The sequence below is a fragment of the Periplaneta americana genome, chromosome 7 (assembly GCF_040183065.1).
Source record: "Periplaneta americana isolate PAMFEO1 chromosome 7, P.americana_PAMFEO1_priV1, whole genome shotgun sequence".
NCBI classification, from domain to species: Eukaryota; Metazoa; Arthropoda; class Insecta; order Blattodea; family Blattidae; genus Periplaneta; species Periplaneta americana.
The window spans coordinates 127202586-127220441 of NC_091123.1; the positions used below are offsets into that span (position 1 = coordinate 127202586).

Here is a 17856-nt window from a genome sequence, read left to right on the forward strand (position 1 = left end):
GGGTACATATCTGATTTTCAAAAATATATTGTGTCCAAACTAAACTAGATTACATGAATTTCTCAACTTAAAAATATTGCCCGTGAATCAGGGTCCATATGAAAAAAATATGAATTTGCTGTATTTGAATGCAATGCGCATGAAACATTTTGATTACGTTACTAATTTGCATAATTGAAATAAAATTAACTTCAAAAGTAACAGTCCGATTGAGCTCAAAATCTGCACATATCTTATTTTTAATGCATGTAACAAACATTTAAAAAATGAAATAACTCTGATTAAAAGTGTACAAGTTTCAAAACTCAGTCCAGGTGTCCATTAGATAAGATAATCTTATTACTGTTTTCGCTGTGAATGTATTACTTAAGTTAATATAGCTCAAGTAGTTATATCTAAAAAAAGCTAGAGCTGATTCGTTTTTCTTGACCCAGAATTAGGGTAGTTCAATTATTATTTTTAAAAGGAAAGAATTTCAAAGTTTATTTTTGTTGTGCAGTGTTACTGTTATTATTATTATTATTATTATTATTATTATTATTATTGATAGTGATAGTGATAGTGATATTCGCAAATCAGTAGTAGTAGCAGTAGCATTTCTCAATTGGTTTAACTTGCTTCTGTAATTTTGCAGGAATCTTGCCGTCAAACGTTCCTAATCCTTGAAACATAAAATAGTTACGGTGTCACTGACACACATCAGCGACGTTTGAACTCGTAAGCAAAGCCATGCAGAACACACAGAACCTCCGTTGTCCCTGATATGCGACCGGAACAGCACTTGTGGGAATAATGGCAGCTAAAATTGGGCCAATCAGAAGCAACGGTCAGTCTCAAATTAGATGAATTTCTTTGCCATGGTTTTTAGAACGGATTCTTTCTAATATTTCCGTTTCTAGTGAAGAAATTAGTCCCGACGTACCGTTCCGAAATTATCCTCATTAAGGCAGTAACAGGATCAGTATCTCCACAGCCATATCTCCGAGGAACGCGTGTGTTCCTGCAAGAACCGACTGCTAATTGGAATTGCTGTCATACGACGGATGCTAGGAAAAGTTAATGCTGCAAGAAAACGCGATATGCATTATTATTATTATTATTATTATTATTATTATTATTATTATTATTGTTATTGTTATTGTTATTGTTATTATTATTATTATTATTATTATTATTATTATTATTATTATTATTATTATTATTATTATTATCTAAAGTACAGAGTGATTTATATAAATCGGATGGTTTTTTAAATATTCCTTTTTTATATAGAAGCTCCGAAACTCCGTCTTATTTCTAAATGTAAAGTATATTTAGGAGAATTGCTTGCCTTCACAGTAGATGTTGAAAGTGACCTCCTCCTTCCTGTACACACGCCCGTACCCGTCGTTCCATGTTTTCTCACAGTTCGCTGCAACATTGCCTCGTTAATTCCATTGATTTCGGTGATATTGTTCTTCAAATCGTCAATAAATAATTGTTCGTGGTCAATTCTTATCAACACTATTTCTAAGTTAACCCCACAAGAAATAATCTGGTAACGTAAGTTAGGTGATCTGGGTGGCAAGGAATTTTTATAAATTATTCTATCATCAAAGTAACTTGTGATCAGATTGAGACATTCATATGACGTGTGTGATGTCACTACATTCTTCTGTTCACTTATTGTTGATTTGTTATTGTTTGTGATCAAAATGCCGTACAGACGCAGGACGACCCGTTGATTTCCATTTACAGAGGTATTCTCTTCATATCATTGCCGAATGGAGTTGGCGCTGGGTGGATCTTCATGGAACTTCGTTCTAATGTGTCTCCGAACCGTTGTGACAGATTGAGTTGATTAATATAAGTTTTCTCACTGTTTCTCTCCATCTTAAAACTGTAGAGCTCTTGCGACTACAGGCTGAAACATACAGTATAAGCTTTCCGGGCAATTCAAACAAAACTATGAGAGATACTTATTTATAACCAAGCCTCGGTCCAGAGTACCGAAAAATATGCACCTACGAACGCACGGGCGAGACTGTTGTGTAGATCGAGTGGAATGGGAGATGAAGCGCGCATTTACTCCTTGCCTCAACATGTAAACATTCAATCAGAATAGGGCACAAAATAAATGCTCGCGCTTACATATACATATGTAGACCTATAATATATACAGTGAATTTCTAGTACAGAAAAGAATTGCCTAACAATATATGTTTCAATTTGCATTGTACTAAGCATGTTTTAAATAACACTCTGAACTAATGATTTGATTTTCTATGTCTCATTTAGATACTGAAGGTCTGTCTTGACTGTGTAACTTAATATTTTTAATGGGCCTCTTTCTATTACAATGTTTTTAAAATAATAGATTTCCACCTGCCCTTATATATTTTTTTTGCACAATTTGAAGAATGCAGTGTGTTTTCATTAAATAAGAAAATATTTCTTTCCGAACTTCTCTATACGTTCGTTCTGAAAGGAACGCTTGGTGCTCTTAATTTTCGACATGTTCCTCAGTAATGTGAATTATGAAACAACGAAATTAACATAAACATAAATGTGGATAAAGAAATAATTGATCAGATTTTTTTCTATTCGACAGATATTGGAGAAAAAATGGGAGTATAAGGGTACAGTACATCAGTTATTCATAGATTTCGAAAAGATATATGACTCGGTTAAGAGAGAAGTTTTATATAATATTCTTATTGAATATGGTATTCCCTAGAAACTAGTTCGATTAATTAAAATGTGTCTCAGTGAAACTTACAGCAGAGTACAGAGTTTCTATCTGATGTTCTTCCAATTCACTGCGGGCGAAAGCAAGGAGATGTACTATCACCTTTACTTTTTAACTTCGCTCTAGAATATGCCATTAGGAAAGTTCAGGATAACAGAGAGGATCTGGAATTGAACGAGTTACATCAGCGGATTTATGTCTATACGGATGAAGTGAATATGTTAGGAGAAAATCCACGAACGATTAGGGAAAACACGGAAATTTTACTTGAAGCAAGTAGGGCTAAAGCGACAGATTTGGAAGTAATTCCCGAAAAGAGAAAGTATATGATTATATCTCGTGACCAGAATATTGTACGGATTGGAAACATAAAAATTGGAGATTTATCCTTCGAAGAGGTGGAAAAATTCAATTATCTTGGAGCAACAGTAACAAATATAAATGATATTCGGGAGAAAATTAAACGCAGAATAAATATGGGAAATGCGTGTTATTATTCGGTTGAGAAGCTTTTATGGTGTCAAAAAAACTGGAAGTTAGAATTTATAAAACAATCATATTATCGGTTGTTCTGTATGGTTGTGAAACTTGGACTCTCACTTTGAGAGAGGAACAGAGATTAAGGGAGTTTGAGAATAAGGTTCTTAGAAAAATATTTAGGGCTAAGAGGGATGAAGTTACAGGAGAATGGAGAAAGTTACACAACGCAGAACTGTACGCATTGTATTCTCCACCTGACATAATTAGGAACATTAAATCCAGACGTTTGAGATGGGTAGGGCATGTGGCACGTATGAGCGAATCCAGAAATTCATATAGAATGTTAGTTGGGAGACCGGAGGGAAAGAAACCTTTTGGGAAGGCCGAGACATAGATGGAAGGATAATATTAAAATGGATTTGAGGGAGGTGGGATGTGATGATAGAGACTGGATTAATCTTGAACAGGATAGGGACCGATGGCGGGCTTATGTGAGGGCGGAAATGAACCTGCAGGTTACTTAAAAGCCATTTGTAATTATAAATAAATAAATGAAATAAGATAAAGTATACTTGTTTTTCACAGGATCTCAAATATATATGGTGATCGCAGAGATCCATGTCAAGCAGCAATAACAAAGATGGGTAAATCACTTTTTTACGAAACCAACAGATCTTTCGCAATGCCACCCTACCCCACCCCACCTCACGAGTCTTGACGTCATATATACTCCGTGCGTTCCAAACTTCAGTCTGGTGACTCGGTGATCCTAGAACGAGACCTGTTTATAACATCAAACAGGTCATCATATCTTATCTAATAAGTCATTAAAATCATAAACCCACTTCAGTCATTTGTAAATACCCATCATTAATTACTTACTTACCTACAAATGGCTTTTAAGGAACACGGAGGTTCATTGCCGCCCTCGCATATTCCCGCCATCAGTCCCTATCTTGAGCAAGATTAAAGGCTGGTTCACAATAAACCGGAAACGGAAACGACAACAAAAACGAGTACGGAAATAATGTAAAAATGAATGTATTTAAATGTGAGCATTCACAATAGTTAATTGTGAATACTCACATTTAAATGCATTTATTTTAACAATATTTTCGTTCTCGTTCTCGTTCTCGTTGTCGTTTTTGTTCCCGGTTTATTGTGAACCAGCCTTAATCCAGTCTTTATCATCATATGCCACCTCCCTCAAATCCAGTTTAATATTATGCTCCCATCTACGTCTCGGCGTCCCCAAAGGTCTTTTTCCCTCCGGCCTTCCAACTAACACTCTGTATGCATTTCTGCATTCGCCCATACATGCTACATGCCCTGCCCATTTCAAAGGTCTGGATTTAATATTCCTAATATTGTCGTGTGAGGAATACAGTGCGTTCTACTTTGTGCAACTTTCTCCATTCTCCTGTAACTTCATCCCTGTCAGTCCCAAATATTTTCGTAAGCACCTTATTCTCGAACACACTTAACCTCTATTCCTCTCTCGAAGTGAGAGTCGAAATTTCACAACCATACAGAACAACCTGTAATATAACTGTTTCATAAATTCTAACTTTCAGGTTGTTTGAGAGCAGATTGGATGCTCATTATTAATAGATTTTTATGTTATTACAGTTATACAAATATAAATTCGTAAATACTGCATGTGATTTGCCTAGACTAGATGAACGATACGTTTATGTGATATTAATGTTGCTGATTGGTTTCTTAAACGTGAAGTTATTTGTTGTAGCAGGGATACTGAAATGACATCAGAAAATGAACTCTTATTCCAGTTAAATTACAATATTACTGCCTACAAACAATGACATTCAATGTGAAATTAGTTCGTGTATATATACAGGAAGGCACGCCTAGAATCGTGACATCTTACACACGTTTTATGATATGCATATTACGAGATGCAGACGTGAACTGCTTATTGTAGGAACTCAATCTTCATAACATGCTGGAGCGACATTTATGTCACGGCCAAATTGACGCTCATAAGGGCATGTTTCAGAAGTAGTAATAATTCCTTTACGTTAACCATTTCTTTCGTGCGTTTTGGAATATACATTCCCACGCTTTCCCTGTTTTTTCTTCCGTACTCCTATTCATAAGTTCATATTTCCCATAATTAACATCGTCCTGTTTCGATTTAAAGCCTAGGCAGTGTTTTTATACGTACAGACGTGGGTCCTAGTATAGAGGACAAGGTCATGGGCACAGACCTTGTTTTTTTGTGGTTTGTAAGGACTTAATTGATGACCAAGATATTCGGGTTATGACGAGAACAAAGAACTGTTAGTTATGTCTTCACAAATTGTTTTTAAAACTAATAGGAAATAGAAAAGTAATTATTTTTAATTAACTGACGTCAAACACGCGGAGGAAATGTTGCTCTATGAAGTAACCTTTCACATCTTACCGCGATGTTTATAACTCCATGGGAGAATAGGCGTATGTCAACCCGTAATATTTTGAGATCTGATAAATAAAAGTTTACGAGGAATTATATAGAACAGTGATTCTCGAAGCATGGGTCGCGACTTCCAGAAGGGTCGCGTAGAGAGCTAAGATTAATCGCGAAATGATTTACAGAATAACACAAAAATAATATTCTGTACATTTATTTTGTATTTAGAAACATAAACATAAAGAACCTCGAAAATAAAAATAAAATATGTTTCAGTAGTTATAAAGTAAAAAATAATTAATGCGATAAATGTACCTGTTTTTTAGTTAATAGCTTACCATATCTGAACTCTTTGATATCATTTCCATTTTCAAGGACATTTCTCGCTTTTGTATTTTGTATAAATAAGAGTCTGCAAGTGCTATAAAAAATGTAAGAACTTCTTTTGCAAATTCGACGTATTCTTGCATTCTTTTCATCAAAACCTGATCTATAGTCCGTATCAGCTTACTTAATACCCTAAGGGTGAAACTTAACCATTTCCCCCTATTACTACATACGGATTATAATGTTTTTTATAGATGTCAGGTTGAATTTTATTTTACCAACTTCGTTTCGAATTTCGAGTACTGACAAATACAACAACTGACAGTTATTTTCTAACTGTTATGTTGGCAGCAATAATTTTTGAATAATTTCGAGGGAAAAATTGTTCCAGGGCCGGGTATCGAACCCGGGACCTTTGGTTAAACGTACCAACGCTCTCCCAACTGAGCTACCCGGGAACTCTACCCGACCCCGGAACAATTTTTCTCTCGAAATTATTCAAATTAACTTTACAGGGAGTTATTCCTGAAAGCTTAATTTGCAGCAATAATTTTGGTTTGCAGTAGAAAGAATCTGATGAAATGTAAGTAACTAACCTTGTGAGATTTGAACTTAAATAATTAGTAATACCGGTACCGTAAAGTGGGGATATTTCGGACGCAGGGGTAACATCGGACGGTAATTCAATGTATCATATTTTATGTTGGTTACACCAGTTCTTAGCATCTTTTCCGCGCTTTTTACAATGTTCGTATGTTTCTGCACATTTTTAAAGACCCATTGGTGAACTGGTGTTACCAACATAAAATATGATAAATTGAATTACTGTCTGATGTTACCCCTGCGTCCGAAATATCCCCACTTTACGGTATTAATATTAATACGGTATCAATAGATAATTCAGTTCTGTTGCGTTGTGATTCCAATTCAACATTATACGTATTCAGGTAAGTGTAATTAAGTAATGTAAACTCAAGGACAAGAAAAAAAACCGGACACTTTAATATTTGCTGGTATTTTGCAAAACATTATCTTCTCATACAATATTATGGTAGCCATTTGTTCTTATGGAGACGTGTATACATTGTTGATTGTTTTTTGTTTTATAAACAAGCCATTAGAACCAAATATTCCAATTTTGTTTTCGGAGTCTCAGCTATAACAATTTTGTCTCAACCATTTTGTGCTTCATTATCGTTATAATTCGTTATTTATTTATTTTTACATTTTCTGATTTTAAGTGGGGTTGTAACATTTGTCTTAAAACAAGATGCGACCTGAAGATGTGGCTCGAGCTGTAGCCCTTTACGATGATGGACGCAGTGTACGTTACATTGCAAATGTTATGAATATGTATGTATTTATTCATACTGCAGTGGGTATATACCCGGTGGCAGTGGTAACTAATTACACTCAATAATGACAATAATAAACTTATTAATTAAAAATACAATTAATAATAATACTAATAATTAATACTAACAATAATTAATAGTAATAATAATAACAACAACAACAACAGGGAATATACTAAATTAAATGAAACGATCACTTAAAATAACATTTGAAATAAATCTAATTTGTATATTAAAACTAAGATCGAACTAAAACCCACGAGTATGATATGTTCATATCTGCACAAGTACCTTTCAAATTACACTCATTTCGCTGTCAACTCACTCACTGCACTGGAACTACGACACATTTCATTGATTCTATCCTGATTTCACTAACACTTCAAAAACATTTCACTGTTCAAATACTATGCACTGCCACTATAAACTATAAAGCTTCACTGACAGGAACACGTTTCACTTACACAGCACACTTCACTGACACAACATACTTCTTCACTGATACAACACACTTCACTGACACAACATAATTCTTCGCTGATACAACACTTCAATAACAACATATTATTTACACCATTTAAATACTGTGTATAATTACCGTCTATTAGTAAGGTCCTTAAGCCTATTTTTACATACATTTTTGGTTGTTGGTAAAGCCTTTAGTAAGTTTGCAGGTAAAGCATTCCAGTCCCTGATAGTACGATTGAGAAAAGAAAACTTTCCAGTGTCCGTCCTCTGCCTTCTTTCCCTCAATTTATATGAGTGGTCGTTCCTTGAAGAGTAATTTGGCGGCTGCAACCTATTTTTTATTTCTCTCCAGGCAGGCTCACCTCTGTATGTTTTGAACAGTGCGCATAATCGAATTCGCGTTCTCCTGTCCGTGAGTGTGTCCCATTTTAATGGTGAATTTTTCCGACATCACTTAAGAGCCCGTTTTTGAATCTTTTCCAGTGTCTTAATATGTTCTAATCTGTAAGGATCCCAACATGCAGCACCATATTCCATTACTGGACGTACTAGTGATTTATATGGCTAGAAGTACAACCCATGATGCCATAAAACGGTATAGAGAGACCCTAGAATATACCAGAAGACCAGGTTCGGGTCGTCCAAGAGCTACAAATACAAATGAAGACAGGTATATGGTGTTGAGAGTTCTTAGGGAGCGCAACCTGCCAGCTACTAGTGTAGCCCAGCAATTTGTTAACATGCATGGACGCCCAATTTCGGCCAAAACAGTTAGAAGGAGGTTGAAAGCAAGTGGACTGATATCAAGTAGACCTGCAACTGGTCCCAGACTTCTCAGGATGCATCGAGTTGAACGACTGCGTTTTGCAAATGATCACAGGGATTGGAGAAATGGACAGTGAAGCTGTGTTCTGTTCACCGATGAGTCCCGTTTCAATCTGTGCTCACCTGATGGACGTAAAAGAGTTTGGAGAAGGAGGGGAGAACGATTTTCACAGTGTTGCATTTCCGAAAATGTACCGTATGGAAGTGGTGGAGTGATGGTTTAGGCAGGAGTGTGTACGGATGCTCGTACAGAGTTGTTTTTTGTTGAAAATGGAAGATTAACAGCTGATAGGTATATAAATGAATGTTTGGTTGATCATGTTGTGCCATTTGGCCAATTTGTAGGCGATAATTTTGTTTTAATGCATGATAATGCACGGCCGCATATTGCCCATGCGGTCGGAAATTATCTCCAAGAAGTGGGAATCCATGTTCTTCCATGGCCAGCAAGGAGTCCAGACATGAACCCAATTGAACACGTGTGGGACATGCTGGGACGACGTGTTAAGAATAGACGACCGAGACCAGAATCGTTACAAGAGTTGAGGCGAGTACTTGGCGAAGAATGGGAACTTATTCCTCAAGAAGACATTGCTAATCAAATTGAGAGCATGCCAAGACGTATGGATGCAGTTATTCAAGCCAGAGGGGGTAATACTCGTTACTAAAAAGAGTCTTTAATGTTTGAGGCACCATAAAATGAAAAAAACAGTTAGACCAAACGATGCCATAGTTATACGTCCTTTGTAATTTTTTGTAAATTTTCTCATCAGAGATTTTTTTTTCAAATGTAGTCGTATAAGGTGCTAAATGAAACATTATTTTGTTTAAATGGGTTTTGTTTCATTTTGAAATAATTGGCAACAAAATACAAGCAAATATAGAAGTGTCCGGTTTTTTTGTCCCTGAGTGTACTTGATATGAAACATACACATGGCTAATAGACTGATATATATTTCTTAGTGTTCAAATTTTTATTAAAATGTTCACAAGAGGAAATAGCATGGTAGTGGCTTAGGAGTATGTACCTGTATTTTAAGTAGGCTATACATTTCAAAGTGGTATTCTGTTTTCGGAATTAGTACTGATCATTTCACGTGATCAAACAATAGATTTTTAGGTTAGGACTCGTGAATCGTAAACTGTTTAGTCAAAACAATGAGTTTCATGTTGACAGACAAAACACATTTTAATATTACATGTAGTCAGTACGACTTGTGCGAGAGGTCCAGGAAGAAAATATCTACTCTTTCACAAATTATTGAACCATTTAGAAGACACCTTTCAACATATAGATGAAATGCAGTAAATAAGCAAGACATTGTTATTTTTAATACTGTAGGTCTATTATTATTATTATTATTATTATTATTATTATTATTATTATTATCATTATTATTATCATTATTATTATTATTATTATTATTATTTCAATACATAGCATTGTGATTTTAACTTCTTTGGTGATATCTGGTATAATTTGACAACACTGAAGAGACGACCAAATTAGCCATTTAGGAACTGCTCTTACGTGATCCTCACTATAACTTTGCGAAATAATTATAATTTCAACATTCCAGCAGTAGATACATATTTCAATGAGCCTTTTTTTAGCTTTAACAAATTGAACGCATCTGTCTCTCTGTCTGTCTGTCTAAAAACGGATTCAGTATCCATCTGTGACAGTCGTAATTGTTTTGAGTTTCTTCCGGAACAATTTTTCCCTTGAATTCCTTTAAGTTTTAGTTTTGTTCTTTTGATGTGCAGAAATTTGATCCGAACAAATGTGACATTGTAAAAATCCTTTTCAGAACGAAAAGTTACATTTGTTCAGCTCAAATTTCTTGACATCTAAAGGACAAAACTAAAATTCGTTCACTCACTTATTATCATAATACACTATTCTCCTAAATTGACTGAGCATATTGGGAATTAAATGAATGACTTTCCAGAAACACGCTATGAAATGTTTTTGTTTTAAATATCTCAAACAATAACCATTTGAAATTGATGATATTACTTACGGTTCACCATATACAGAGTGATTCAAAACCTCTACGACAAAACTCTGAGGGGTGATAGATCTAACAATAAGGAACCCTTTTTATTAAACAACCTAATGTCTTTTGACGCGTCGTTTCGAAGTTACCGTTGAAAATGTTTTTGCGCGAGCGTACGTCAATGTATGCGAATGTGTTAAATTTATCACCCCTCAGAGTTAGTCGCAGAGGTTTTGAATCACCCTGTATATTTATGTATTTGAGATATTTAAAAAAAATTAATACAATTTGCTTGTTTTTGCTTCTTTTTCGAGATAAAAATTGTTTTATATGAAACATTTCATAGCGTTTTTCAGTAAAGCCATTGATTTAATTCCCAATATGCTCAGTCAATTTAAGGGAATCGTGTATTATGATAATAAGTGGTTGAAATATATATATAATGTGTGTGTATATGTATGTATATGTATGTATGTATATATATGTATATAATTTCACAGACACTAGTCAGATTAAGTATTTAATGCTATAAAAATGTAGATCTAACTTTTCAATTTTAAGTGGAATAAAAATATAACTTCTAAATTTTGAGTGTAATAACAAATGTGGGCCTAGCTTGTAACTCTGTACGTGTGAATGAAATAACAATACTACTAATAATATTTCATATTAACATTATTATTATTATTATTACTATTATTATTATTATTATTATTATTATTATTATTATTATTATTATTATTATTACCCAGTTAGATGTAGCCTAAGTAAGGAGTGTCAATTCAAAATTTCTTTCTCACAGAGTTCATAGTTTCTTCTTTCCTAAGTTTATTTTCGTTATCAGGATTTGATTTTTTGCTTTTCAAACATTTCCAACCGTACACATTAGACATGCACTTAGCTGGACTTCAGTGACATGTAGTCAGTACGACTTGGGACTTAATTCAACATAAGACTTCAGACTGATACAAAACGGTGCCTTCCACCCAACTTTAAGGCTGCTCTCGTTAGGCTTTTTGTACACCAAGATCGGCGGTGTTTTCCTCTTAAATCCATTACTTCCGTTACTGACGTTGACTTAGGCCTACCCACTATTTTGGTGAACGACTCGTAAATTATTTCCCTTCTCTTGTAATGAAGCTAATCGTGTGACGAGCAAGTTTTTGCGAGTGAAATATTTAATAATAGCGCGCCGACTAGTTTTACATTATTTATTAGTTCCCGTTCTTCCAACCCTTGGGGCGCTTTACTCTAGATTAATTTAACGCGATAAATGCGATTAGAACGTACAATGCGATGTGGTGTTTGCAGTCTTTATTCAATTATATGAGCTTAAAACATCAGCGCAATATAGCCCCCGGGGAGGAAAGGATGTAGGCATAATTCGAGTAGAAAACAACTTGACAGACAGTCATTAAGTAATTTTAATCTTCCTTTCTATGCTCGTTTAAAGACGAGGTATAATTTCACATTTTTGTGGGAAATGTTTTTATTGAGATGATGATGATGTTAGTTATCCGTTACTTTACACCGTGCAGGCACATGACAGACTGCTACCACGATGAAGTTTGTCTAAGAGTGATTGTATGTCATCCAACGAGGATGATGATGATAATAATGATAATGATAATGATAATAATAATAATAATAATAATTTATTGCTAAAACAAAGATATATATTGGATTTTTATTAAAAAAATCAATCTAGCACCCCCAGAAGGAGTACATACTCGCTGATTAGGCGGCATTCCACAAAATTTTAAGATGAGTATTTTAGTAATTAACAGAATAGAAGGTAAAAAGAGAAAAAGAAAAACACAGATATTACAGTAATTGAAACTTTATATTTTCTCCCTAAACAATAATTTTGTATCTACGTAAAGATTAATTTTTGGTCCTACAGAATATATCTGTTATAGTAACAATGGTCATTAGAGGAGAAAAATTCGCTCCGGCGCCGGGAATTTAATCCGAGTCCTCTAATAACCATTGTTACCATAACAAAAAATTCATCTTTACGTAGATTCTTCGTGCAACAGTGCATATTACTGTCGAATCCCGACCACGAAGTCACTCAATTGAGTGTGCTCATTGTAACTTAGAGTCAGGCCACTAGAGGAGAGGGATTCGATCCGGTGCTGTGAATTGAACTTCGGCGTAGCTGAGTGGTTAGACCACTTGGTGTAGAACCAAGGACCCAGGTTCGATCCCCGGCGCCGAAGCGAATTTTTCTCCTCAAATAACCAATAATTTTTAAAATTTATTTCAGAATATAAGGAGCATCAGCAAATTGTATGTTTGGGAATTTAGCTGTTATCCTGTTACAGAGTTCGGACAAGAGGCTACTGTGATTATAAGCTACAGCTATGATACATTTAGTTCTGTCAAGCATATATTGTCTGATCTTTTAGTTTTATATTTTTGTGAATACAAATTATATATATTCCAGTTTTTATATAATAAATTCAATAAGACATTGTTATAAAATATTTGGCGCTCTCGGTAGCATAGGCTAGTTGGTATAGCGCTGGTCTTCTATGCTCGAGGTTGCGGGTTCGATCCTGGCCGAGGTCGATGGCATTTAAGTGTGTTTAAATGCGACAGGCTCATGTCAGTAGATTTACTGACATGTAAAGAAATTCCTGCGGAACAAAATTCCGGCACACCGGCGATGCTGATATAACCTCTGCAGTTGCGAGCGTCGTTAAATAAATCATAATTTAGATTCTCTGTTACAAATTTGATGAATATTAAGTACTTTAAATTCAGAATAAAAAAGTTCAGAGGGATAATCAAGAGACTTCTTAAGACATATTTACTGTATATTATTCTTTTCTCTGTTATTGGCATGAGGGCGGTACTAAAACACAATTCCACCCTACAATACCATATTCTAATAGCCTATATCTTGTACTAATGCTAGGTAAATCAGTCGTGAAGTATGGATAGTCAAGTAATTTCTTGGGCTAACAAAATAGTGAAATTAAAATTACTAATCTTTCCTGTCGTCATTAATCAAGTCGAGATATGACAAAATTGTTATAATTATACTACAGGTGCAGTTGATACCGGCAAATCAATTTAAAATTATAACGCATCATTGGTAGACTTCACTCTGTGTGACTGGAAAAACAGTTGACAAGGCCCAATCAATAAACAAACTGAAAAGTGATGTCTTTGACACTACGCTGCTTTTTTTTCACTTGCTAACTCATGCATTATTTGAAGCATTATTATTTATATGTGCTGGTATAGTAATTCATGTTATAAAGAATTCTCAGGATATTCGCTTTATAGGTAATTTGTCCTCTCAGATACCTTTAACTTCAACATGTTTATGTATTTATAATTTTGCTTAATAATAATAATAATAATAATAATAATAATAATAATAATAATAATAATAATGTATTAGGAGTATAAGAGGAAGGCAAAACATAGGAAAGATTGGAGAATGCTGAGTTTGCAGTGAAAACCTGCTCATGGGCAGAACACTTGTGTATGTATATGTAGCGTTAGTGTCTCCGGTCACAGATTTGGTTGATTGTTTCTCTGTCCCATAGAGACAGAGATCGTGTTCGTCCACTTTTATCATACGTGGTGCCTTGTGAAATGTTGACAACATAACTAGGGAGCACAGGACGACTAATGCCGGCATATAATTCTCATAGGAAAAGGTCAGTTTATAAACATATCCTGGTTACCAATATTTGACCTTAGAAGGTTGTGTAAAATTCATGTATCGAACGAAATTGCTATGTTTCAGATTTCCATCGAGTACTCCAGTAGACTCATTTCTCCATTTTATTCTGATATTTATTTATTTATTTGATTCTGACTAATTTCCTTATTTTTAAAAGATATTTAAATAAAGAATATATGCCCAAGCGAGAGCAATACTGACACTGATATCGAGTTGCGTTGATTCTGTTAGGAAATCTCCGGTTTCCTGGATTGTATTCAACTTGGAGAACCACACGTGTCGTGTTTAATCATGACACAGCTGCTATATTATGTGAATAGCGCGGTTTAAATTACACGTAATCAGGTCTCATCAATAACAAAGCTGCTTATATTTTATTTCCGTTAACAACACGTCATCAATTGACATCTTTCCAATAATATTCATTTGTTGGCTTGACGAGACATCTTACAGAACAGAAAATCTACATACGACCGTACTTAGGAACTCAATTCTAAGAACCAACGAAAGAATTTATAATTAGTAATTCTTTATCTGGGATGCATGGTAGCGTCGAGGTTAAGGCGTTACGCTACAAGCCGGAAGGTCGTGGGTTCGATTCTAATGAAGACCAAGGATTTTTTCGATTGATGTAATATTTCCGGCCGCACCATGATCTTTGAATTTAAGGGAGGACGGGCACTATAACCCAGCACTGCGATCTTATTTGCTTCAAAAGCCTATAATTAAAATTTGCTTAAACAAGTAAATTGATAATCCAACAAATTTGATTTATTCCGATTTTAATGTTTTCCCAATTGAACAAATATATAAATATACATTATTAAATTATCATAAAATCGTCAGAAATATAAAGAACATCATGTTTATTCTACCAGAAGAAATAATTTGACATGTCCTTTAGCTAAACCTAAATGTTACACAACCAATGGAATAAATAATAACCAGAGTTAGGGGCCAAGGTTATACAGCTCTATTTTGATAATAAATACTGATCTAGGTTATTTTAATTTTATTACATTTAAGGAAAATTAAGCAACTTATTTATTATCATGTCCATTTTTCCTTTTTTGTTTATCTTAATTTCAATATAGTATTTATTCATTCCAACTTACATTCTGTTCTTGACTTGGTTCTCTACTTTTATCTTCGTAATTATCCCTGTTTTGTAATAATTGTATTGGTTTTGTAATTTTTAAAAATCTTTGTTAAGTTCCATTTAGTAGAAAATAGTTATTTATAGGAACCTCCCCCCGAACACAAGCTTGCTCAAATGGGTGTGTGCTTGTCAACAAAATGTACATATTTTGTATTAAATTTTAAATTATGGTTTATTTAACGACGCTAGCAACAGTAGAGGTTATATCAGCGTCGCCGGTGTGCCGCAAATTTGTCCCGCAGGAGTTCTTTTACATGTCAGTAAATCTACTGACATGAGCCTGTCGCATTTAAACACACATAAATGCCATCGACCTGGGCCGGAATCGAACCCGCAACCTCGAGCATAGAAGGCCAGCGCTATACCAACTGCGCTACCGAAGGCGACTTTATTTTGTATTGAATGTAGCAATAAATAATAAATAATATTGCGCTGACCCTCAAGCTACGCACATTCACAAAGTCACACCGGCTGTGGTCCGCTGTGTACCCAGGCTTCGAGCAGGCAATCCCACAAGTTCCTAGGTTAGCCCCCTCCAAGCATCGCCAGCCGGCGTTCGGGGAATAATATGAAATTATGACGAAATGAAGATATGTTGACGGAGTGATACCATATGTCTAATATAGGGAAACGGGAGAATCTCGAGAAAAATGCCAACAGCGACCTTGTCATCCGCAAATGTCACTATGATTTTTTCAATTAAAAAATCCAGGACTGATCGGGAATCGAACCCGGTCCGCCTAAGTGACAGGCTGAAGGTCTGACCACTCAGTAACCGTAAGGAATAAGACAGTTATGTTCAAGGATATTCTTTAAATAAAAATTGATTACTTGCCAATTAAATTTCTTATGTCGGCCATGTCTAAGGACAAAACCTAATTAAACACAATTGCCAACTAATTACAATTTCTTGAAGACGTCCGAGGCTAAAGTAGCATTGAACATCAATTCTTCAATGGTAATTGGCTAAATCCCTGAAAGAAACATCGATTGTTACCATAGTACCACCTTGTTAGCAAGCGAATTCGTGTAGTGCCCATGAAGGTCATTAACCAACATTTCGGCTGATACTCTTTCTCGCATTCACCTTCAATACTAGGAAAAATGGCGATGGAGTAAGCAGAGCGGATACGCAACATCAGCAATACTCTTCATGGCCACAGTGCGATGAAATGCTAATGAGTTGTTGGTGTTAGGCTGACCTATATGTTACGCGTTCTGTTTGTATTGTTACCTTGAACAGCGTGATAACAATGCCGTAATCAAGAGAAGTGCTGAATCTAGTTCACAACTTGTGGACAGAAATACAGAATGAAATTGAAGTGGATATACTTCATTTAAGTGGAAATAACTAGAATACTGTCGATTTTTCCATCATCTTTGATCATTTTCACGTTGTGTTCAAAGGAATTTGTGAGACTTGAAGATGTCCCGAATCATGAAATTGCACTCCGAATAGCCGCGATCTTTCACTCTATAGGCGGCCAAGGATTCATCAGAAGCATGTGCAAGACCAAGTGCCGAAATATGAAGTGCTGTTGTTTGAAAAATGAAATAAAGTGCAATTCTACTGTTCTCCAACCAGGAGATCAACCGTGAAAGGAATGTGCTTACTATTGCGTCATCTATTGGAACGAAGTAGATAAATAATATTACCGTTATAACCTCAGTTTAAAAACCATGCGCTCTCCTGTATATGTTATTTCCTGTATGAAGAGATTAAAAGACCAGGAGATTAACTGTGATCTAATTGTGTAACTAGGGTAGTATCAATACGTCTGTATCAATGTTATGGTTTGTGCTATGAGAGCTAGCCAATAGAGATAAGAATATCCACGGGTGTGACCTTATGACATCTTATGACATCAACATTCATTCACAGCATTACCCCGCTCCGTTTCATCCGGCGGAGACTTTCTCGTGGTTGGAGCATAGTAAGTGTCACTCACTGCCATCGTGATCTAATACAGGCCGTAAGGCAGACCACGTGACTCGCTTAACAGCTGATCGCGAAGGGCGGTCTTTCAACCATATGAATTAGTTTCAGTGCATGAAGAATAACATATATTTCTCTGAAATGCAGTGTAATTGCGTCAGTAAAATTTTAAAAAGTGATTGTGAGACACTTGAGACACAATTTACTTGCAATTTAAGGTATATTATTTTTGGTGTGAAAATTTCGTTGTTGCAGGCAAAGTTCGTATGTGTAATACCTGCCTTTATTTCGATTAAATATTGCGCCCTTATGTGGTTAAGTGAAATTTTGGTCTTATAAACAGTAGGCTAAATATGTGTAATAATATATACGTGAAAGTGAAACATTGACTGGCATGTAAAGTAAGTTGTGATTAGGCCTAAGTGCAGCGTTACCGATGTTACTCTTGTCTAATCCATTATT

The 17856-nt window shown here is 35.2% G+C and overlaps 1 protein-coding gene across 1 annotated transcript in view; it reads right to left on the reverse strand.

Moving 5' to 3' along the window:
* The window catches only part of Cad96Cb (protocadherin Fat 4-like Cad96Ca), a 315489-nt gene that overhangs the window by 268157 nt on the left and 29476 nt on the right, over positions 1-17856 (reverse strand). The window lies entirely within an intron of this gene.